The 25551-nt window shown below is 46.9% G+C and overlaps 2 pseudogenes; one reads left to right on the forward strand and one right to left on the reverse strand.

The window, feature by feature from the left end:
- Positions 1-1445: 1445 nt before the first annotated feature.
- LOC136509916 (tyrosine--tRNA ligase 1, cytoplasmic-like) lies at positions 1446-24997 on the reverse strand (annotated as a pseudogene).
- LOC136513539 (15-cis-phytoene desaturase, chloroplastic/chromoplastic-like) lies at positions 14515-15814 on the forward strand (annotated as a pseudogene).
- Positions 24998-25551: the final 554 nt, after the last annotated feature.

Below are 25551 nucleotides of genomic sequence, written 5' to 3' on the forward strand. Positions count from 1 at the left end.
CTACCATTACAGGCTTGCTGGCATCCGTGGTGAACGTAACAGGTGGGGGCTGCTCGTCCCCCGTAGATTACCTTACCTCTAAAAAGTAAACTTCTGCTGCCCTAATTTACATATATCTATCGCTGCAAGAGAAGGTTATTTGCCAGACTTTTGACCCCAAAAGCTCTTGGACTTTTAAGCAGATGGCACTGAGGATTGGACAAGTGGGGTTACTGTATATTCTTTGCATCTGCACCCTAAGATCTGCCTTTGCTGTCTCTGTAGTTTCTTTTGCTGTGCAAACAAGTTTGGGCTGTATTGCAGATTTTGAATCTTTGTGATCCATGTTACTGACGGCGTCAGTCATGCTCAGTAGTGTTATCTGAATATATTTCTAATGATGTGTTGAACATTTGTGCATTTGGCAAGTGCAAGCGTCTTCTGTTGTATTAACTGCTTTATTATGGACAATTGATGCAATGAATTTACGTATATTTTTGTCGAACATCAGACATGTGAAGCACATATATGCATCTGGCCTCTGTTGTTCTATGTTTTCTGGAGATGATGTGGCAGTCCTAATTTACAGTATAGCGCTGCAATATTTGGTTATTTGTCCAGTTCTTTTACGTGAAAAACCTCTAGGCTGTGACTTTAAGTAGCTGGTTCTGATGGCTGGCTGGACAAGCGACTCCGCCATTCTTTTGCATCCTGCGTCCTAAGTTCTGCAGTTCTGCTCTATCTCCATGACTTGTTCACTGTGTGAACAAAGTTTGAGATGAATTAATCATGGATTTAATTTGTGTACTACGCTTAATATACACTGAATCGTTTAATTTGTGTACTACGCTTTATATACACTGAATCGTTGAGCTCCTGATCAAGGTTGTATACTACAGAAACGGAGCGTAAGACTGCATCAATTTATTCATTACTTTCACGCCTGCTCAGGTTTCAGACTAAAAAAAAAAAACTGGAGACGGTGAACTACGAACGCACAGTTGGCTGCTGGGGTTATACATCCAATAGATCAATTGAAAGCGGTTCCAATCATTTGATCAATTTACACTCAGACTTTAACACTAGGAACAACATTTACTTTACTTAATTTAATTTCATGGAATAGTACACGCAAAAAGAACGATACTACAGGTAATTCTGACAGACTAAGGCCATGTTCGCTTGTCTGTACTTTTTCAGCGAATAAGGCCTTGTTTAGTTCTAAAAAGTTTTCCCAAAAAGTGCTACAGTACCATTACATCTAATCTTGCGATACGTGCATGGAGCATTAAATGTAGACGAAAAAAAAACTAATTGCACAGTTTGGTTGGAAATCGCGAGACGAAGCCTAATTAGTCCATGATTGAATACTAATTGCCAAATAAAAACGAAAGTGCTACAGTAGCCAAATTCCCAAATTTCACCCAACTAAACACAGCCTAAACAGTGTTTTTCTCTCACAACAAATCAGCCAACAGTACTTTTCAGCTTATCTTTTCAGCAAAGCTAACAGGGCCAATGTAGTACAGGTAGTTAGACAAGTAAGTGCTGTTAAATTAATTGCCCAAAGTCATTGCTCCTCAGTTGGTCTTCCTGTACTAATTCGTCATGAGAACCTGCATGAGTATTAGCTTACAAGTTTAGCAAAATTGACATGTCTGATATCAAGTAGTCGATACAATTTTTTCAAAAAAAAATCAAGTAGTCGATACAGTAGAATTCCTTTTTTTTCAGAAAAAGTACTCAAAAAACAAGAATCCAAAAAGATTTGTGTCAATCAGCCTGTTCGCTTGAGGTTATCAAACAGAATCAGCCCTATTTTTCAGCCATGAGAATAATATTTTTTTCTCACAACAAATCAGCCCTACAAATCAGCCGTAGCGGCAATAAGTCCAAGCTTTAAGTTACACCCTGAGCACAGGTTTCAACCCAAAACTAAAGTCTGCCAATAATATAAGTAGCAGCTCCCAACATAATCTGTCACCTTTAGCCACGGTGCCACTGTCCCAGAAACCACTTGTTTTAAAACAAGCTATGAAATATGCATGTAAACCCTTATAAAAAAAGGCATGTCAACTAAAGGTAGGCCGATGTGATATATGTCAAAGATGATGTGGTTTGAAGTATAGACATTTGACATCCAATGCGAGGTCAAGAGTAAAATAATCAGCTTTCAAGTTCCAGATTGATTTTCCCATAGGTAAAGGCACAAAACAAAAAAAAATCCCCTTTAATAATATTGCATTATCCAAGATGCCAATGCAACTGAGCAAATAAATCTAAAATCAATGAGAAAAGTGTAATGTGGAAGGATAAGCATGATAACTGTAGTCAGTCTTACATTGACTTTCGAGGCTAAAGATAGGATCGTGCACAAGAATTATATAAAGAATAAATTTACCTTAACAGCTTCAAGAAGGACTTTAGCTTCATTATTGCTGTTGAAGTGATCACGAACAGGCTGCAAAAGAGATTGTCGAGGTCATGGCTTTTTGAAGAAAGAATTGCTCTTTAAAAATGAGCTTACATTGAAAAAAAACTTGAAAAACATAGCCCATTTTAGCATCAATCTATTAGGATAGGAGTGATTAACCTCCTGAAACCTTACATACAACAAGACTAATAAGTTGATTTTAATATGCTTACCTGCAATATCTTATTTATTGCTTTTTTGAGAGCAGGCTTCAAATGAGCAGGATGCAAAGCACCAGAACTATAATCGGCGACAACTTCATCCATTCCTCTGTATATCCTGTTCACACGAATAACTATTACAGCTGAACAAGACTGAAAAACAGTGACATGTTATTTTCCTAAAAAAAATTACATTACATAGGAGGAATTCATGCTTAGTTGAATATTACTTGTTACCACCGTTAGCTTCCTGTCGAGCCACGTCAAAACTTCCAAACCAAGGGAGAACAATGTATTCAATGTACTCCAAACATGGATTTCCTTCGACAACATTGATAGGGCAAAATGCCTTCTTTATCTTGGAATTTATCTGAGACTGCAGTAAACAAATTGTATAAACCATTATAGTCATCATTTTTTTAGAAAAAAGAGATAAATCATTGGCTGTTAGGTGATTTTATAGAAAAAAACTTGGCACAAATGTGAAAACATATCATAAATTACAGCAGAAGGCATAAATCATCTAGTAAACTGTAACTTTACTCAGTCAGCTAACTACACAGATGAAATTATACTATATACCACCTAAAAATGATAGTGACATCACATATTATAATAAGAGTTAAATGCACCAGAGATCCATTAACTTATGAGGATGTTTCAGTTAGGTCCATCAACTTTCAAAGTGACTTTTTGGGTCCATAAACTTTAATGTTGTATCACTTAGATCCATATCCCTCCACGTAGGCTTCTCATGCTGACGTGGCCTGCTGACTTGTCGTTCAGAAGCAACTGTTGACCGTTCGTTTCGTCAAACACGCATGCAAGCAGGTGCCGCGGCCACACGGGCGTGCGAGCGGCCGGCTGCCCCCGTCCACCGACTCCTCCCCGCGGCACCTGCGCTCCTGCGACGCGGACGAGGCGGCGGCCTCGGCCATGGCCGCGCGGTCATCCTGCGAGCGCGAGGTCCGTCATCGTCAGCAGGCGGAGGGGCGGCAGCGTGTCCTTGAAAGGACCTAGGATGTCGCCTAGAGGGGGGTGAATAGGCGTTTCTAAAAAATCAACACAAACCCACTTCCTAGTGGTAAGGTAAGGTGTTGGGTCACTCTCTTGCGTTGATAAGCCACCACTCCGTAGATCGAGGCCCAAACCCTAAGAAATAGCTAGAGAGAGGAAGACAACCAAATACATGTAATTTCGAGCAAATCACAACAACAACAAGCACGCGGGAGACAATAATTTATCCCGAGGTTCGGCAGCCCCACAAAGGAGCTCCTACGTCCTCGTTGTTGAGGTGACCACTTTGGTCGGAGTCTCTTCCACCTCCTTGCCTCACTCAAGGATACCACAAAGGTCACTTGAGTTTCTTCACTAGAAAACAAGGGTAATACAAACTTCCCAAGGCTCTTCCACAAGATGGAAGCTCTTGGGAGACGCCTAGCCGGCTAGGGGAAAATCCCCAAGAGTAACAAATGCAAATCAAACCGGCTTGACGAATAAATCAAGTGCTCAAGCTTGCTCAAAGTGTTTTTCTCACTCAATCCACTCTCCAATCACTCAAACCCTTTGGGAATCGAAGTTGGAAGTAAAGGAGTGAAGAGAGGGGAGCCTAGAATGCTTGGGGGCTGTTTTGGCCGAGTGTTTGTTGCAATGAAATGAGTGGGCAACGGTTAGAATGGAGGAGACGAGTATATATACTCCAAGGCAAAATCTAACCGTTCAGATCTACGTCGGGAGTTCCGACGCAGATCTCGGGACTTCCGACGTATGAAGAAAACACTGTTCACACGAGGTCAAAAGTCCACGGGTGCAAGTCAGTGTCGGAACTCTCGGCAAACATCGGGACTTCCGACGGTCGGAACTTCCGATGTTCGTCGGGACTTCCGATGTGCACAGTTGAACAAACAGTCAGCACTACTGATGCCGGGACTCCCGGCCTGGGTCAAGTCAGTGTCGGAACTCCCGACAAACGTTGGGACTTCCGACGATCGTCGGGACTTTCGACGGGCACAGACAGCAGGTCAGTAGAACCATCGATGCCGGGACTCCCGGCTTGGGTCGGGACTTCCGACTGTCGGGAGTTCCGACTCACGTCGGGACTTCCGACGTCCACAGTCACCGCGCAGGCTGTGACTGGGAGTCAGCACTTCCGGCAAGAGTCATGACTTCTGACTGTCAGGAGTTCCGGCTTACGTCGGGACTTCCGACACCGACAGTCATAGAAAATTATTCTATGTGCACGTGAAGTGCTAGAGTGTCTCTCTTTTAATTTAATTTAATATGCTCGAGCACTCTATCTTCCTTAGACCACCTAAACTTGCATCCCTCTTAATAGTACGGCATACCTATTAACTCAAGATCAAAAGAAAAATGAGATTAAACCTTTTGAGTTGATCTTCTTTAAAATTGATGCCGTGTCTTTCAATCTTCATCAAGTGAGGGTGCCAACATGTCAATATTGATCTTGTCACTTGAGCATAGCCATCTTGAGCACGTGACTTGATTCCATTTATCAAATATGAATAACTCCAAAATGTATCAAGTCACTTCCATCAAACATTCCAATAGTGATTTGATCCTCCACATAAACATGGCCATCATAGCTTGATTAGTACCTCAACTAAATGCAAGTACTTCCTTCTTCACCCTAGCTAGGTTCTTCGGTCGCCAAGCCGTCGCTTGCCCTTCACCCTTGCTTAGTACCTCGAAGCCTTTCCTTGCTATCTTCACCATCTCAAGCCATCAAGTCACATCTTGTGTTGAATCATCCATTCATGTATTGTCATCTTTTTCATTTCAATTTAGCAAGCTTCAAATATGAGACCATTCCATATGCAATCCCTCATGTCTCATTAATTAACTCTTATCGTGCTTGCTTTCACATAGATCATTGAAATCCCATGATAAATAAGCCTTTGCATGAATTCTATTTGCATTGTTGTCTTGTGCTTGAACTAGATTGTTTATACAACAATACATCATTTTGGCTTTATACAATTTCATCAAGTATCTGTGAGATAATCAATTTCCTGTCTAACACTTAGCAAACATGTTAGTCCTTTAATCGTGTTGTCATTCAATCATCCAAAACTCACTAAAGGGCTAGATGCACTTTCAATCTCCCTCTTTTTGGTGATTGATGACAACCCGATTAAAGCTTACAAAAGGATATAAACAATTAGGCTTTTGAATTCAATGATTTATGAGAGGCTCCCCCTTAATGTGTGCAATATGAATTGAATTCATAAATGACCTCAAATGTCAATTTGCACATACTAAAACACATAGGAGACCCCCCTTAAATCATTGCATCCGTGGGGTGCAAGTGTGTGTCAAAATAAAAAACCGTGATGCATATGACATGATACATCACACAAGACTAAACAGAAAGCATCACACCATACAAAGTCACTCTAAAACATGCATGGTCCTTATGAAAGTAAATACATCATATATATCACACACATAGCACTCATCACAAAGATTTCTCAAGTCATATCTCTCCCCTTGTCATAGCTAGTCTCCCCCTTTCCTAGCTAGACACAAGGTTGCACTCTTGAAGCTTTAAACATATCTCTCCCCCTTAAGCTTTCATCTCTCTCCTCCTTAAGTTTTCATCATATCTCTCTCCCTTTGTCATCTATCGCCAAAAAGGGTCACACAAAGCACAAAGGGTGCTTAAGGTTCAAACTTTGCACTAATCTCTCCCCCTTTGTATTAAACTCGCCCCCTTTGTCATGGCGTGGGTCATATTACTTGTCACTCCCCCTTTGTCATCTTAAAGAGGTTGTACTTGTCACTTGTTAGCAATTCAAAATAGATCAAGTACATGGGTTCACTAGCTCATGAACAAACTCATACACTAACCACTAGATCATATAATCATTCAAGCAATAGTGGTAGTCTATGAATCTAAAAATTTTCATTTGTAATGCATGATCCTATAAGCATGTACTATATGCACTAACCGCATACTAGTAAGGGATGAAAAATGATCATGCACAATACAATGATACCTTTGCTATGTTGGAGAGGAAGATAGTTATATAGATTTCAATTCATTTCTCCAATAGCACCATGAAGTCCAATTATAAGCTTGGTGAAGACCAATAGATACCAATTCTTTGAATTCCTACTCTTCACCCATATGAATTGAGAATCACTAATGATCAAGTGCACTCTTCTTGTTGTGGTTGGCTTACTTCTTCTTTGATCATTGCTTGCTTGAGAGAACTAAAAGATGCACCACTTGTAATACCACTTGAAATTTCATGATACCACTTGAAATTTCATGACTTGTTCTCTTTTGGGTGTTGCTTGCTTTCTAGACCAATCTCTTGATTTTCTTCAACCAAGTACCTCAAATGTCCCTTTAGATTACTACTTCGATTTTAGCCATCCAAGCCTAGAGCGAAGTGACCTCTCTCCAAAGAACCATCCTTGATACTCACTTGAAATAACTTGAAAGAAAATCACTTGATCCACTTGAAAGATTTTGTTTGATTGATCCATATTGTTAGACTTAATTTGATGAATAACTTTGAATTATTCTTTAAGTCCTTTTCTTTCTATCAAAAGATCTCCAATTATCACTAGAATTTAAACTCCATCTTCATCTTGATCTTGGTCTTGATCTCTAGCTTGAGTACCAAATGTGTACTAGATACACTCTTCAAACAAATTATCTTGTACTCATCATTTGTCATGCTTCTATCTCAAACCAAAACCAAAACATAGGTACCTCAATCACTTATAGATATGATTCTAATTTGCGGACCTTTGAATCTAAGTGACTTTTGATCAATCCAATAATTGTCACTTTCCTAGCAGATTCTATACTCTTCAAAGAATAAATCATATCTCCCAAAGTACATATCCAAAAACCACAAAATTTGGTGAAGATGTGACACACTCAATCTTCTAGTTGGTGTAAAAATTTGAGCTTCTTTTGACTTCTATATTGCTACCAGATTTCACATCTTTCCACACTGCTATATGCTAAAAATTGCTGCACTATAGCTAACAAGATCTACTCCAAATCCGAAGTATCACTTATCCAAATCTCATGAAATTTGCACAGCAACTAATACCATAAGTGTAGAGCATGCAGACCAAATTTCAAGCCAATACAAATAGATTTGATTACTTAAACATGTCTATGATCACTGCTAGCTCATATTTTCAATATTGGACATATTTCAATAATTGAGCTATTTTTCTCCAAATTGAACCAAACTTGAAATCAACTTGTTTGAATAGTCTCACAAGACATATGTTCATTCAAACCACTTACTAGAAGAAATCTTATGAACATATCCAATCAAACCAACTTCAAACTTGATTACTTAAGCATTTAATCCATTCAAACATCTCATGGCAAGCAACATATGTATATATATCCAATTCAATTAACTCATATGCACCCAAATAAACTTTGATCAACAAGAGATATACCTTGATAGCTTATGATCATCTTTGCAAGCTTCAACTCCACTTATTTGCAGGCCTTCAAATATATCAATAAATTCTCACAACTTGAATATGGCATTTGTAAGTTGATAGCATATGGACTTCACTCAATTTTGACTTGGCATTGGGATAGAATTGCACTAGGCTTCAATACTTGACTCAACATATGATGAACAATAATAATTCCATTTAATCAAGTCTCTAATGCCACGGTACCTACAAACGATCATCCACTTTTCAGTGGTACCCAAACTAGTTTGGGTCCTCTCTTGTTAGACGCAACATACTTAGGCATAGCCTTAGTATGAATAGCGGATTTTTTTGTTTGTTTTTTTTTTGTTTTTGCAATACTAACCAATAAGGTACCATAACAAACCTTCCTAGGCATAATATTTGCATCAATTGAAATAGACTTAGGATTCTCACTTAGGGGACATGAATTAGCCAAGAATTGATTTTCTCTTTTTCGAATATTTGACAAATTTATGATTTTCAAAACTTGAGAGAGATTTTAGAGGGACATAGGGATTTTTATGGACTTGAGAGAACCATGTCACATGTGATTAGGCAAATAATCAACCAAGGGTAGCAATAATCACAATATGACATGACTAGGTCACAAAGACCCAAAAACCACATGATTTTCAAAAAACCACACCACCTACACATGCTAGTTAGGGATTTTGAAAAACATCTATCCTATATCACACAAATGCACACACTAGCATATAAAGGCCTTAGATGCACTTACAATGCATGTATGTAAATACATACCTTTGCCTTGAGCCCACAATATCACCACTAAGATAATACATGGCATGACAACATCATGTTGACCTCACTTGTCAAATAATCATACCATATATGAAATCAATTTTCATCCAAAGGACTACAAATAATGCTAGATAAATTTGTTAGTCCACAATATCACCACTGAGATAATACATGGTATTACAACATCATGTTGACCTCACTTGTCAAATATCATACCATATATGAAATCAATTTTCATCTAAAGGACTACAAATAATGCTAGATAAATTTGTCAGTCCACAATATCACCACTAAGATAATACATGGCATTACAACATCATGTTGACCTCACTTGTCAAATAATCATACCATATATGAAATCAATTTTCATCTAAAGGACTACAAATAATGCTAGATAAATTTGTTAGTCCACAATGGTGCAAAATAGAAACTGAGCTCCCCCTAAATAAGTACCACAAGTAATTTGAATGACTTTCAACAGACACTTTATTCTTTTAAAAATTTGGGAGTCAATTTTCTATTTTGACCAACACAAAGTAATTTGCCATATTTAAATTTCGTTGAGACATACTCACAACCCACTTAGGTTTGATAGATCACAAGCTTCTGAGCAAATTAAGGATATATGAAATCATATGGATCAAACCTCAATTGCATCCCAATTAGTGCTCTGGTTCCCGCCATACCAGACACGTCTGGTAGGCGTAGGACAGAAACAATTGAAGCGCTGCTTGTGATTCTTTGTTTTAGCTCTAGTACTTCTTGTATGCCTGTATCTGAACAAATGCATTGCTCTACTAGAGAGCCATCAAAAGCATCCCATGGCAAAGATGATAATGATTAAATAAAACTAATTAGTCACTTCCAATTATTTCACAAATATGCTTATTTGTGAGCCATTGAGCACTAAATACAAAGTGGCTATCCTATAAGGTTTTTAGGTACTTGTTACCAATGTTAGAGATGAAGTAAACGATATGGTCATTGATTTATCTTTGGGTTAACCATATATGAGATTATGATAAGAATTGATTGATAGATTGAGTGAATGTTTTCAATTTGCTTGCTCAACCACCCCGAAGCTTTCATCTCACCACCAAGTACCTACATTATCAACCTAAGCACATTTTGATACCCAACTCTTGTTGGGTCCTTTTGGGTTAGTCAACAAGTGCTTAGGCACCCAAATGGCCTTAGTACTAGTTTGTGGTGAACACATCACCTTGCTAGTGCTAACTCCATTTGTGGTCTTCCTAAGCATATTATCATAAACAAACGTGTTCGGCTTAGGGATGTTACCATTTGGGCAATCATAGCTTAGATGCCCCTTTCTTCCACAAGCATAGCATATGCGACCTTTGTTTGCTCTATGCTTGTTTTGCTTGTATGGACATCCATCAACCTTGTGGCCCATCTCATTGCATCCATAGCATCTTCTTGTTGCAACTTGGGCTTCCTTTCTTGCCTTCTTTTACATTGGGCATTTCTTGGTTGGATGCCCCAACTTCTTGCACATGAGATAGGTGTTTTGTCCATCACTTTTCCTTTGGTTGACCAACTTGTTTGAGGCCATTTGATCGGCCACTTCACACTTGTCGGCCCAGCTCTTGTGTGGACACATGGTAATCTCATGTCCATTCACTCCACAACCAAAGCATAGTCTTTTTCCATGTTTCTTGCTCTTGGTTGTGTTGGCCTTGCTTGAAATGTGATTCTTTTGTTGGGATTTGGAGGAAGCAAGGTTTGAACCCTTCTCAAGCTTCTTCACCATGTTAACACGGTTATCTTGAGAAGGTTGTGCTCTCTCCTTACCCTTCAATCGAATCACATCATTTCTTAGCCTTTCCACTTCTTCCTTAAGCTCTACATTTTCTATAAATTTTTGCTCAATCGAAGATTGGCTTGCTTGAGAAGCACACTCATTAGCATAAGAAATATTCAATTGAGATTGCGTACAAGTGAGTGTGTGAGTGGAAGGTTGAGATGATTTTACCGTTGTAATCACAACCTCATGAGCCACCTCAAGCATGATGCTTGATTCTATTAATTCTTCATGAGAGCACTTGAGATGAACATAGTTTGCTTGTAGCACATTATATTTGCTTGAGAGTTCATCTAATTTTGCCTTGACCTCAAAGTTTTCCTTCTCTAGTTGTGAAACACTAGAAGAGGAGTTAGTAACTAAAGCATGCTCAACTGATAAATTTTCATACCTCTCATTTATGGCCTTTAGCTCTTGCAATTTGGAGATGAGAAACTTTTCTTGATTTTGAAGTGATTGCTCTTGTTTCTCATTCTCTTCCTCTAGCTCATCATTCTTCTCAACTAGCTTCATGAGAATGAGCTTGTCTTTGTTGCTTAAATGATCAAGAGTGTAGCTATCTTCAATTTCAATATCACTCTCTTCTTGATCATCTACTCGTGCTATCTCCTTGGCTTGATCTTTCTTGCTAGCCTTCTTCTTGCTTTTCTTGGCCATGAGACACAAGTGATGAGTATCATGAGATACTGAGGTTGAGTCATCACTTGGCCGCCACCAGGCTTGAGCCTCATCATCACAGACTGCCTACTGTCCGGCTGCTTTGGCCATACCGGACACGTCTGGTAGGGATACCGGACACATCCGGTATGTGCTTGCAGACAGCGCAGTCGCCTCGGCTTGCACCTCTTGCTCTGGCTCAGCACTCTTGAGGTCTTGTGAGGCTTCTTCGCTGCATGAAGACATAATGGACATATTTTCCATTGACTCGACCTCAAGTGCATCATCGCATTTGGATTTTCCATATAACTCAACGAGTTTGGTCCAAATGAGATGACCACTCTCCGGAGGTGGTTGTCCATTGAATATTGCCTCATCTTGAACCTCTGCACTCAATGTACTCAAAATGATATCAATAGCTTGAGCATTGAGTTGCACGCATATCTCTTCCTCTTTTGATAAATTCTTATAGTTGCTCCAATCAACTATAGGAAGAGGTATGCTTGCAAACACAATATGCTCAACAAGAGGACTAATATCTCTAAAAGCATTGAGTACATGAATTGACCAAGGTAGAAAGTTTGAACCATCATTTTGGAGAAGCACCGGCTCCAACTCGATAGGCGTCGACATCCTTTTCTCACGGCGGTGAAGCTTTAGGTGAGAACCTCGCTCTGATACCAATTGAAAGGACCTAGGATGTCGCCTAGAGGGGGGGGGGTGAATAGGCGTTTCTGAAAAATCAACACAAATCCACTTCCTAGTGGTAAGGTAAGGTGTTGGGTCACTCTCTTGACGTTGATAAGCCACCACTCCGTAGATCAAGGCCCAAACCCTAAGAAATAGCTAGAGAGAGGAAGACAACCAAATACATGTAATTTCGAGCAAATCACAACAACAACAAGCACGCGGGAGACAATAATTTATCCTGAGGTTTGGCAGCCCCACAAAGGAGCTCCTACGTCCTCGTTGTTGAGGTGACCACTTTGGTCGGAGTCTCTTCCACCTCCTTGCCTCACTCAAGGATACCACAAAGGTCACTTGAGTTTCTTCACTAGAAAACAAGGGTAATACAAACTTTCCAAGGCTCTTCCACAAGATGGAAGCTCTTGGGCGACGCCTAGCCGGCTAGGGGAAAATCCCCAAGAGTAACAAATGCAAATCAAACCGGCTTGACGAAGAAATCAAGTGCTCAAGCTTGCTCAAAGTGTTTTTCTCACTCAATCCACTCTCCAATCACTCAAACCCTTTGGGAATCGAAGTTGGAAGTAAAGGAGTGAAGAGAGGGGAGCCTAGAATGCTTGGGGGCTATTTTGGCCGAGTGTTTGTCGCAATGAAATGAGTGGGCAACGGTTAGAATGGAGGAGACGGGTATATATACTCCAAGGCAAAATCTAACTGTTCAGATCTACGTCGGGAGTTCCGATGCAGATCTCGGGACTTTCGACGTATGAAGAAAACACTGTTCACGCGAGGTCAAAAGTCCACGGGTGCAAGTCAGTGTCGGAACTCCCGGCAAACGTCGGGACTTCCGATGGTCGGAACTTCTGATGTTCGTCGGGACTTCCGACGTGCACAGTTGAACAAACAGTCAGCACTACTGATGCCGGGACTCCCGGCCTGGGTCAAGTCAGTGTCGGAACTCCCGACAAACTTCGGGACTTCCGACGATCGTCGGGACTTTCGATGGGCACAGACAGCAGGTCAGTAGAACCATCGATGCCGGGACTCCCGGCTTGGGTCGGGACTTCCGACTGTCGGGAGTTCCGACTCACGTCGGGACTTCCGACGTCCACAGTCACCGCGCAGGCTGTGACTGGGAGTCAGCACTTCCGGCAAGAGTCATGACTTCCGACTGTCGGGAGTTCCGGCTTACGTCGGGACTTCCGACACCGACAGTCACAGAAAATTATTCTATGTGCACGTGAAGTGCTAGAGTGTCTCTCTTTTAATTTAATTTAATATGCTCGAGCACTCTTTCTTCCTCAGACCACCTAAACTTGCATCCCTCTTAATAGTACGGCATACCTATTAACTCAAGATCAAAAGAAAAACGAGATTAAACCTTTTGAGTTGATCTTCTTTAAAATTGATGCCGTGTCTTTCAATCTTCATCAAGTGAGGGTGCCAACATGTCAATATTGATCTTGTCACTTGAACATAGCCATCTTGAGCACGTGACTTGATTCCATTCATCAAATATGAATAACTCCGAAATGTATCAAGTCACTTCCATCAAATATTTCAATAGTGATTTGATCCTCCACATAAACATGGCCATCATAGCTTGATTAGTACCTCAACTAAATGCAAGTACTTCCTTCTTCACCCTAGCTAGGTTCTTCGGTCGCCAAGCCATCGCTTGCCCTTCACCCTTGCTTAGTACCTCGAAGCATTTCCTTGCTATCTTCACCATCTCAAGCCATCAAGTCACATCTTGTGTTGAATCATCCATTCATGTATTGTCATCTTTTTCATTTCAATTTAGCAAGCTTCAAATATGAGACCATTCCATATGCAATCCCTCATGTCTCATTAATTAACTCTTATCGTGCTTGCTTTCACATAGATCATTGAAATCCCACGATAAATAAGCCTTTGCATGAATTCCATTTGCATTGTTGTCTTGTGCTTGAACTAGATTGTTTATACAACAATACATCATTTTGGCTTTATACAATTTCATCAAGTATCTGTGAGATAATCAATTTCCTGTCTAACACTTAGCAAACATGTTAGTCCTTTAATCGTGTTGTCATTCAATCATCCAAAACTCAGTAAAGAGCTAGATGCACTTTCAGTCCTCCTCCTCCTCCCGGTCCCGGTCGTCCCGGCGGCACATGCGGCTGTCGAGGATCAGCTGGAGCACCACCAAGGAGGATCAGCTGGAGCGCCACCAAGGAGGTCAGCGTGCGCTCGCATGTCAGATCGTTCGCCTAACAGGAAATGGGTGAACGATCGTGGGATTGGATTTGGGATCTCAGACACGGTCTCCACACAAACGCCAAGTCCATGCACTAATCCACCATATCCACAAGCCCATGGACAAGCTCCCAGTAGACCACCCAATTGGACCAACCGCATGGCCGACCTCTTCCCGCCGCTAGTCGCTGCAAGCGCAACGTCCATGCACGTCCCCGCGCCCCACCTCCTCCCCGCGCTGCCCAAGCCGCACTACCATGCCGCGCTCCGCTTCACCGTGTCCGCGTCCCACGGCCGCCCGCAGGGCCGTCATTGTCGGTGGCGGGCTCGCGGGCCTCGCCGCGGCGACGCACCTGACGTCGCTCTCCGTGCCGTTCACGCTCGTCGAGGCCTCGGACCGCCTCGGCGGCCGCGTCGCCACCGACGTGGTGGACGGGTACCGCCTCGACAGGGGCTTCCAGATTTTCCTCACCGCGTACCCGGAGTGCCGGCGCCTCCTCGACTTCCCGGCGCTCAGGCTCCAGCCGTTCTATCCCGGTGCGCTCGTCTTCGTCGGCGCCGGGGAGCTGTTCTACCTGCTCTCCGACCCGTTCCGCCTCCCGATGCGTTCCCTCTCCGCGGTGTTCTCCCCCGTGGGCACCCTCTCCGACAAGGTCCTCGTCGGGCTCGCGCGCCTCCGCGCGGCCGCCACCTCGGACGACGTCATCCTCTCGGCGCCGGAGACGACCACGGGGGAGCACCTGACGCAGCTCGGGTTCTCGTCCTCCATCGTGGAGCGGTTCCTGCGGCCGTTCCTCGCCGGGATATTCTTCGACCCGGCGCTCGACACGTCGTCCTGCCTCTTCGAGCTCGTGTTCAAGCGCCTCGCCCTCGACGACAACGCCCTGCCGGAGGACGGTATGGGCGCCATCGCGGAGCAGCTCGCGGCTCGCCTCCCCGCAGGCTCCGTCCGCCTCAACACCCGCGCCGTCGCCATCGACCAGTCCGGTGTGACGCTGGACACCGGCGAAACCATCCCCGGCGACCTCGGCTGTCGAGCAGCCACTGGCCGAGAAGCTCCTGCCGCAGCTATCGACTCGAGAAAAGGCCAAGAAATCGGAGAGGAGCACCGTGTGCCTCTACTTCTCCACCTACCGGGCGCCGGTCCAGGACCCCATTATGCTGCTCAACGGCTCGGGCAACGGGATCGTGAACAACATGTTCTTCGCCACCAACGTGGCGCCGTCGTACGCGCCGTCGGGCAAGGTGCTGGTGTCCGTGTCCCTCGTCGGCTCGTTCGCCGACAGGGAGGACGCCGATCTAGCCGACAAAGTGATCCGTGAGCTCGGCGGGTGGTTCAGCCCTGGAGAGGTCGCGTCGTGGACGCACTTGAGGACGTATCGCATCGGGTTCGCGCAGCCGGACCAGACGCCGCCCACGACACCGGCGGGGAGGGACCCGAGAGTGGGTGAAGGAGTGTACGTGTGCGGCGACCACTGGTGCTCGGCCACGTTCGACGGCGCGCTCGTGTCCGGAAGGAGGGCGGCCGAGGCTCTGGCCAAGGACCGGGGACTATGAGGCTGTGTTTGAGTTGGTTTGTGCTGCACTGCAGTGGAAAGAAAATTCATCTCGCATGACGAACGAGTATTTTTTGAGTGACTAGTACATGTGGCTGTGGCTGTGGCTGTCGATGACGTGCAATCGAGAAAGAAGGCGAACGCTCCGGCGCCGGCAAAGCCGGCGACATCGTCCGCGCGCTCGAGGCTGGGTGTCATACTGCTCGACCAGGGCTTGTTCACCGTGTACAAGCGCCTCTTCGTCCTGTGCGTCGCGCTGAACGCGGTGGGCCTCGTGCTCGCCGCGATGGGACACTTTCCTTACGCTAGGGCGCATGCCGCCGTCTTCGCCATGGGCAACATACTGGCGCTGACGCTGTGCCGCTCCGAGGCGGTGCTCCGGGTCGTGTTCTGGCTCGCCGTCGCGCTCTTCGGCCGGCCGTGGGTGCCAGTCGTCGTCAAGACCGGAGTGACCGCGATCCTGCAGTCTCTAGGCGGAGTGCACAGTGGCTGCGGCGTGTCGTCGCTGGCGTGGCTGGTGTAGGCGCTCCAGCACCGCGACGTGACGCCACGAGACGTGTACGCGCTGGTGCAGGCGCTCCAGCACCGGGCATAGAAGAGCACGCCACCGACGTGCATGCATCATGCATGCGTGTGTGCGGCGTCCACCTGGCACATGTCAGCAGACCACATCAGCATGAGAAGCTCGCGTGGCGGGATATGGACCTAAGTGATACGGCATACAAAGTTTATGGACCCAAAAAGTCACTTTTGAAGTTGATGGACCTAACCGAAACCTCCTCATAGGTTAATGGACCTCTGGTACATTTAACTCTTATAATAAAGAGCACACTGCAAGTAATTTATGCTTTACTGCAGGTGTAGTAGAGCCAGGTGATAACAAAAGATCAGGCATACAACAAGAGAAAAAAAAAACAAAAGACTAAACGGTGTGTAATATATAATCTCTTAACGATTTCAGGCCTATCAGTTTGATTCACTCATTTGCAAAATTAGTGACAAAGACACTGGCCATCCGTCTTTCCAAATATGTTGATGAGCTGATCTCACCAGCATAGAGCGCATTTATAAAGCGCAGGTGTATCCATGACAACTATATGTATGTGAGGAACTTAGCCCGTGCTTATCATCACAAGAAAATTCCAGCACTGCTGTTCAAACTTGACATTTCAAAGGCTTTCGACATGATCTCTTGGGAATATATGCTGGAACTGTTGGAGAATAGAGGGTTCGGCACAAGATGGAGGGAGTGGCTGGCAATCATTTTCAGAACGGCGCACTCAACGGTCCTACTGAACGGAGCTGAGGGGAAACAAATCCGTCACATGAGAGGCCTTCGCCAAGGTGACCCTCTTTCACCATATCTTTTCATCCTTGCGATTGATGCCCTGCACAGAATACTTGAACAAGCCACAATGGATGGAACACTATCACTGTTGCGGGGCAGAGAGGCCAAACTCCGCCTTTCGTTATATGCTGATGATGCCGTGATCTTCTTAAACCCGATCCAAGAAGAAGTGACGGCGCTTTTCAGGATCCTCGACAGGTTTGGTTCAGCCACAGGCTTAAGGCTTAACCTGGAGAAATGCACAGTGGCACCCATCAGATGCACAAATTTGAATTTGGACCACATCCTGGATAGTTTTGTGGGCAAAAGAGTTAATTTCCCGATGACATACCTAGGCTTCCTGCTGACCTTAGGAAGGATTAAAGTGGCTCATGTGCAAGGCATCATTGACAAATCACGGTGTAGACTTGCTGGATGGCAAGGCAGGCTACTAAATCCAGCGGGGAGAAGAGAATTGGTACGATCGGTCCTCAGTGCAATCCCAGTGTACCTGATGACTTCAATCAGAGTACCCAAACAGTTGATCGAAGACATGGACAAAATGAGGCGTCGCTTCCTCTGGGCAGGCGACAGTGAAACTTCAGGCGGGAAGTGTAAAGTAGCTTGGACCTCGGTGGCCAAGGCAGTAGAATTTGGCGGACTGGGTGTTATCGAACTGGAAAGATTCAGTAGAGCCCTTCGCCTTCGGTGGCTTTGGTTTCAATGGACCAATCTAGAATGGGCTGTTAGCTCATTCAGTTAGTTCAGTCTAGGTTCAGAGTCTTGTTTTTCAGAGTTTCAGAGTCCAATAACTGAACCTGCTAGAGGTGCGTCATGTAAGGCCCTTGACTTGCGCATTGTCCGCAAGGAGGTGGCCACGTTTTCGTCTTTCTGTTGAGTCGTAGCTGAAGCTTCGCACTCCACTAGTTCGGTCGTGGGATGGCGCGGCCCTGTAGGAAGTAGTGGCGTGCATGGCGTTGAGTTTGAGTGGCCAGGAGCTGCTCACTGCATGTATATATATGAATAGAGTCTGAAAATGCCGGAGGTGGGTTCACGGCACCAAAACATTTGTGTGTGCTCTAAGTTTCACAGTGTTCGCGTGTGTGCGTGAGTTCACCGAGTTTTCTGGGTCATCCTCTTCGACTCCGGTGACGGGCGCCGGCGTTTAGGAGACGTCATCTGGTATCAGAGCCATGTTAGCCATGGATCGGCGCAGGTTCCGCTCGTCCTCACCGGCAAGGCGGTTCCCGTCGGGTGCGTCGGGCAGCGGTGGCGGTGGTGACCGCGCACCGCGCGTCGTGCGCGAGGAGAAGGCGAAGTTCCCGATCCTCACCAAGTCCAATTACTACTCTTGGGCGGCGATGATGAAGTTGAAGCTGCAGGCGAGAGGCCTGTGGCAGACGGTGAGCCTCGGCCCCTTCGACTACATAGAAGACCGGAGTGCCCTTGAGATCATCACTCTGGGTCTTCCGGAGGAGCTGCACGGCGCCATCGCTCGGAAGATCACAGCAGAAGGATGCGGTGGGCGTCCAGATTGGCGACGGCGGCATCCGGACGCGCTGGGTGTTCGACGACGAGGCGCCTGAACCGGTGGACGCCATGGCTCACGTGGTGTTCGCCACCCCGACAGCACCTGCGGCGAGCGAGACGGTGCACATCCGGGAGGACAAACTCTTCGTTCAGCTCGAGGAGAACGCCGAGGAGGGCAGTACCCGGTGGATCCTCGATACGGGCGCCACAAATCACATGACCGCCGTGCGCTCGGCCTTCTCCGAGCTCGACACGGGCGTGCGCGGCACCGTTCGGTTTGGCGATGGCTCGGTGGTGGACATAGCCGGGCGCGGCACGATCCTGTTCAGCTGCAAGACCGGTGAGCACCAGACCCTTGGCGGCGTGTACTACATCCCCAAGCTCACCGCCAACATCATCAGCCTCGGGCAGCTGGACGAGGGCAAGTACAAGGTGCTGATAGAGAATGGAGTTCTGCGCATCTGGGACCAGCGACGTCGCCTGCTGGCCAAGGTACCTCGTGCTGACAACCGCCTCTACATCCTCGATGTCAAGCTGAGCGCTCCGGTGTGCCTCGCGGCGCGCGCGGACGACACGGCGTGGAAGTGGCACACCAGGTACGGGCACCTGGGCTTCCATGGTCTGAAGCTGTTGGCGCAGAAGGAGATGGTACGGGGCCTCCCACGCATCGACCATGTCGAGCAGGTGTGTGAGAGTTGCCTCGCCGGGAAGCAACGTCGACGCCCGTTCCCGGCGGTGAGCAGGTTCCGGGCGTCCAAGTCACTGGAGCTGGTTCACGCCGACCTGTGTGGGCCGATCACCCCGCCCACGCCGGGCGGCAAACGCCTTTTCCTGCTTGTTGTTGATGACAGGAGCAGGTTTATGTGGCTCACTCTTCTGGCGTCTAAGGATCAGGCCGCGTTAGCCATCATCCAGCTGCAGGCAAGGCTGGAGAACGAAGCCGGGCGCAAGGTGGGCACGCTGCGTACAGACCGTGGAGGCGAGTTCACGGTGCATGCCTTCGCGGAGCACTGCGCTGACACGGGAGTCCAGCGCCATCTCACCGCGCCGTACACTCCACAACAGAACGGCGTGGTTGAGAGGCGCAACCAGACCGTGCTCGGGATGGCGAGGAGCATGATGAAAGGCATGAAGGTACCCGGCTGGCTTTGGGGGGAGGCGGTCTGCACTGCGGTGTTCATCTTGAACCGGTCGCCGACCCGGAGCGTGGACGGGAAAACGCCGTATGAGGTCTGGTATGGCGCCAAGCCCGCTGTTCACTTCTTCCGCACTTTTGGTTGTACTGCCCATGTCAAGGTCGCCGGCGGACACCAGCATAAGCTGGACGACCGGAGTACTCCTATGGCGTTCATCGGCTACGAGCCGGGATCCAAGGCCTACCGCTTCTACAACCCGCGCACCAGGAGGGTGTGCATATCGCGCGATGCGGTATTTGATGAAGGGAGGCCCTGGAAGTGGGAAGATACGGCGGATGACTCACTGGACGTGGATTCGGAGGAGCCGTTCACGGTGGAGTACGTGACACTGCTCGCACCAGGAGGTGAACATGTGCCGCAGTCACCAGCGCACACGCCACCAGGCTCGCCGGGACCCTCGACATCACCCATGGGCCCGGCGGCTTCTCCATCGACACTGGTGCAGGAGGCTGCACCAACTGACTCGCCTGCACCAGGAACGCCAGCTGGAGTGGAGTTCGTGTCCCCTCCGCCAGGGGATCCGGATCTGGACATTGACGCCGACGACGCGCCATTGCGATTCCGGGCACTGGACAACGTGCTCGGTGACGCACCAGTGCCAGAGGAGGCTGAACGCGCGCTGGCAGAACTCTTGATGGGCGTTGAGGGGGAGCCAACCACGTTCGATGAGGCGCGTCACGATGAGGCGTGGAGGAAGGCCATGCTCGAGGAGCTGTCTTCGATCGAGCAGAACGACACATGGGCGCTCGTCAAGCTCCCACAAGGGCACCGTGCTATCGGGCTCAAGTGGGTGTTCAAATTCAAGCGCAACGAGCAGGGAGCCATCGTGAAGCACAAAGCACGCTTGGTGGCGAAGGGATATGTCCAGAAGAGCGGCATCGACTTTGATGAGGTGTTCGCGCCGGTGGCGAGGATGGAGTCGGTGCGGATGCTGTTGGCTGTCGCTGCTCAGGAGGGCTGGCTTGTCCATCATATGGACGTCAAGTCGGCTTTCTTGAACGGGGAGCTTGCCGAGGAAGTTTATGTCCAGCAGCCGCCGGGTTTCTCTGCGGCAGGCCACGGTGAGAAGGTGCTGCGTCTGAAGAAAGCATTATACGGTCTGCGTCAGGCTCCCAGGGCGTGGAACCAAAAGCTGGATGTCAGCCTGCGTGAACTCGGCTTCGCGCGGTGCACCAGTGAGCATGGCATGTACACCCGAGGCAAGGGGTCTTCACGGGTGATCGTTGGCGTCTACGTAGATGATTTGATCATCACTGGAGCCAAGGAGGGAGGAGTTGAAGCTTTCAAGCTGGAGATGCAGCGCCTGTTCAGGATGAGTGACCTCGGGTTGCTGTCCTACTACCTGGGAATTGAGGTGCGGCAGTCCAAGGCGGCCATTACACTCGGTCAAGCTGCCTATGCCCGCAGATTGCTCCAGAAGGCAAACATGGCAGGGTGTAATTCTTGTCACACACCAATGGAGACACGACTGAAACTGTCCAAGGAAGGAACTTCAGCAGAGGTAAATGTGTCTGAATATCGCAGTCTGGTGGGAAGCTTGCGGTACTTGATACACACTCGTCCTGATATTTCTTTCGCGGTGGGGATGGTGAGTCGGTTTATGGAGAAGCCCAGGCAGGAACACATGGCGGCGGTTAAGCATTTGCTCCGTTACATCGCCGGCACTGCAGATTTTGGATTGGTTTACCCCAAGCTGTCTGGTATTGACAATAGCCTTACGGGCTACAGTGACAGCGACCTGGGAGGTGATGTGAATGACAGAAAGAGTACTACGGGGATTATCTTCTTCCTGGGAACCAAGGCGGTGGCCTGGCAATCCCAGAAACAGAAGGTGGTGGCGCTCTCTTCTTGCGAGGCAGAGTACATCGCTGGCGCTGCAGCAGCGTGTCAGGCGGTGTGGCTCACGAGGTTGCTGAAGGAAGTCACAGGCGACGATTCTCCAGCACCTCAACTGAAGATGGATAACATGTCAGCCATTGCTCTCAGCAAGAATCCGGTACTGCACGATCGAAGTAAGCATATTGATACAAAGTTCCATTTCATTCGTGAGTGCGTTGGCAATGGTACGATTCTGCTGGAGTATGCGAGCTCGCAAGATCAGCTCGCCGATCTGATGACCAAGGCGTTGGGACGTTCAAGGTTCTGTGAGCTAAGGGAGAAGATCGGCGTGGTCAACCTAGTCTGAACTCACCTCATTTGGGGGGAGATTGTTAGCTCATTCAGTTAGTTCAGTCTAGGTTCAGAGTCTTGTTTTTCAGAGTTTCAGAGTCCAATAACTGAACCTGCTAGAGGTGCGTCATGTAAGGCCCTTGACTTGCGCATTGTCCGCAAGGAGGTGGCCACGTTTTCGTCTTTCTGTTGAGTCGTAGCTGAAGCTTCGCACTCCACTAGTTCGGTCGTGGGATGGCGCGGCCCTGTAGGAAGTAGTGGCGTGCATGGCGTTGAGTTTGAGTGGCCAGGAGCTGCTCACTGCATGTATATATATGAATAGAGTCTGAAAATGCCGGAGGTGGGTTCACGGCACCAAAACATTTGTGTGTGCTCTAAGTTTCACAGTGTTCGCGTGTGTGCGTGAGTTCACCGAGTTTTCTGGGTCATCCTCTTCGACTCCGGTGACGGGCGCCGGCGTTTAGGAGACGTCATGGGCATGGAATGGAACTGAATTGCCGATTGATTCGACAGACTAGGCGCTCTTCAGTGCGGCAACGACAGTGATCGTGAGGGATGGCCGCAAAGCGTCCTTTTGGCACGGTACATGGATAAATGGACAGGCCCCATATTCCCTATGCCCGCTGCTTTACAAACATAGCAGAAGGAAGAAACGTTCAGTAAGAGAGGCTACCCTTAACGGTAAATGGATTGCGGACATTGCACACAATCTGAACCATGACCTGCTGGATGAGTTTTTCAAACTATGGGGGGCAATTGAAGCGGCCAACCTGAACCTCCAAGACGGTGAGGAGGATCGTATAATCTGGAATCTAGAAACCAGGTCAGCATATATTATACAATTTGCTTGACATACTCTCTCATCTTTCCCGTCTTTGATCTGGGAAGCATGGGCTCCCCCCGAGTGCAAATTCTTCCTATGGCTGCTATTACAAGACAAGCTATGGACTGCGGCACGCCTACAGCAACGTGGTTGGGAGAACAACTACTTCTGTGCCCTGTGGGAAAGGAGTTTGGAGACAGCTCAGCATTTGTTCTTCGAGTGCCCCTTTGCCCGGAATGTTTGAAAGACTAAGGCCGTCGGGGTGGGAGCACCAAGAGGATATTGAGGACTGCTTTGCTCAGACTACATCCAAAGATGACAAGAAGGGCCACACGATGGCAATCCTAACACTCTGGTGCTTGTGGAATCAAAGAAACGCTATTATTTTCAGGGATCAGAGGAAAACGGCGCTTCGAGTGTTTGACGAGATCAAGGACACAGCCCATTGCTGGGCGTTAGCCCGTAGGTTGGCACTTCAGCCACCAATGGTTGCACAATTAGGTAGCGAGTAATAAACCTTGTCTCTTTATTAAAACCTACGCAGCCTAGGCTGTGTTAGGGGAGCGCTCCTCGCGCATGTAAACGGATGTTTCTGCTCCCTTCTTATTATTAATCAAAGCCGGAATGTTCCGGATCTTTCAAAATAAAAATCTCTTACAAGTTTCTCATTAACTTGAAACTGGAGCTAGTTACAACTATGTTTAGTCAGCATTATTGATAGCATGATATTTTTATCACTGGATTCAAAGCAATCAGGCAAATAGCGTATCAATGGGAAATACCTCATCATCTTCCATAAAAATAGCCGAGGATGGATCACTCTTCGACATCTTCTCCTGGCCTTCCTTTAAACCAGGAAGCATGTCTAAAATTGAGGCTAATGGATAAAACCGCTAGTTCAAAGAAAAAGAACATTGAAATTAAAAAAAGGGCGTACCCAGTGCAGAGAGCTCCCGCTCTGTGCGGGGTCTGGGGAAGGGTGTTAGTGGCAAGCCTTACCCTCGCCTGTGCAATGCGAGGAGACCACGACTCGAACCCAGGACCTTCCGGTCAAAAAGAACATTGAAATTAAATTAAATATATATAAATACATGTGTATATATATCTACACAAAAAGGATACGATGTGACAAAATAATTGGTTTGGACTTCCCACTCAGGTCACCATATTCCCTAGCTAACATATTCACTTTCCTTTGATCCTTGCCCAACTGGCATATGTTTACCTGCAGAGGTGAAGGTATAAATCAAATCATCAACAGCTATCACAGATCATGTAGCCATATAATATTGTGCGACTAAACTAAGAAAACATCAAAAGCTTAAATTTATAGATTCAAAAAGGTGTCAATAAGCCTCCTTTTTTGCTTAGCGTGCTTGGTGAGAACTCACAGTACAAAAACTAGGTTCTGGATTAACTAACCTTCAGAAAGAACACATCCGCACACTGCATAAGTGGATACAGGAACTGTGCAGCACTCAAGTCATCCTTCTCACTCCGACCCATGACCTGACAACATCTACACCATAAAGAAAATGGTTACTTGCACATCAAAAACTGACAAACGGATAATGAATTGGCTTTAGAGGTAGACAAAATCCTACCTTACGATTCTACTGATAGACCTTTTCTGGGCTAATGTCCATCACAAGCAGCCAATATTCATTTGGTCGATTGAATATTTCTTCAGAGGACCATAGGACCTCCACCTAAGCGATTTCCATACTTCAATCATGTAAAGGCCAACAGTACGGATTGCATCTAAATCCCCTCCCATCTTTTTATTGAGCATAGCAAACCAGTCTGCTATCAAGATTTTCACTTTGCAACCACAACTGACCATCTTATTAATATTGATCGCCTTCACGACGCCCTAAAAAAAGAAGTTTTTTCGTTCAGTCATCATCAGATATTAACTGTCGAACTGAAGAATTTGTAACAGGCCAACAAGGCCCTGAACTGAACTGAACTGAGGGAGAACAAAGATTTGTACCTGCGCGATGTGCATACGGCCAGACGGCTCGAAGCCGTCGTAGCAGACTGGGTTGGGTTTAGTCCGCAGCAGATTCAACAGCTCTTCATCCTCGATGCACTCCTCCGCGATGCTCCGTAGAGTAGCATACCGCTCCTGGAGCATGGTGTCAGGCTGATCCACCGCGACAGAGACGGAGGACGACGAGACGGGCTCCACCCGCTGAGGTAGATCCACGGCGTCACCGCCAGGGGACGACATAGAGGGGGGGCAGCCAGCTGCATCGCCGCCATGCTGCCGGACAAACCCACCGCGTCAGGCACACCCGTCGGTGAATCCATAGTTGCGTCCCAATTGCGATGCAAGCGGCTGCTGTTATCCGGGCTGCTTTTATATAGGGGGAGCACAAGGCTTCCTGAACGCCCACTCCAACGCCCGAACTGTTTTGTATGGGCCGTACGGGGAACCAGGTCGTCTGCAGTTGGCCAGATCGACTTGTCTCTGCAGTCGCTGGATATCTAGCCGTTCACTGATATCCAACGGTGACCAGGATTCCTGGAGCTGTGCAGGATGAGCTCACACGGGCCGGTTGGAGGGCTGTTAGATTAGCTTATTTTGAGCTGACGCTTGGATCAGATATGAACGGCAGAGACAAGTCCATCCGGGCAACTGCAGAGGATCTTGTTCCCACTACGGCCTACGGGATTCGATAAGGCTGGCA

Source organism: Miscanthus floridulus, chromosome 16 (assembly GCF_019320115.1).
Source record: "Miscanthus floridulus cultivar M001 chromosome 16, ASM1932011v1, whole genome shotgun sequence".
Lineage (NCBI taxonomy): Eukaryota > Viridiplantae > Streptophyta > Magnoliopsida > Poales > Poaceae > Miscanthus > Miscanthus floridulus.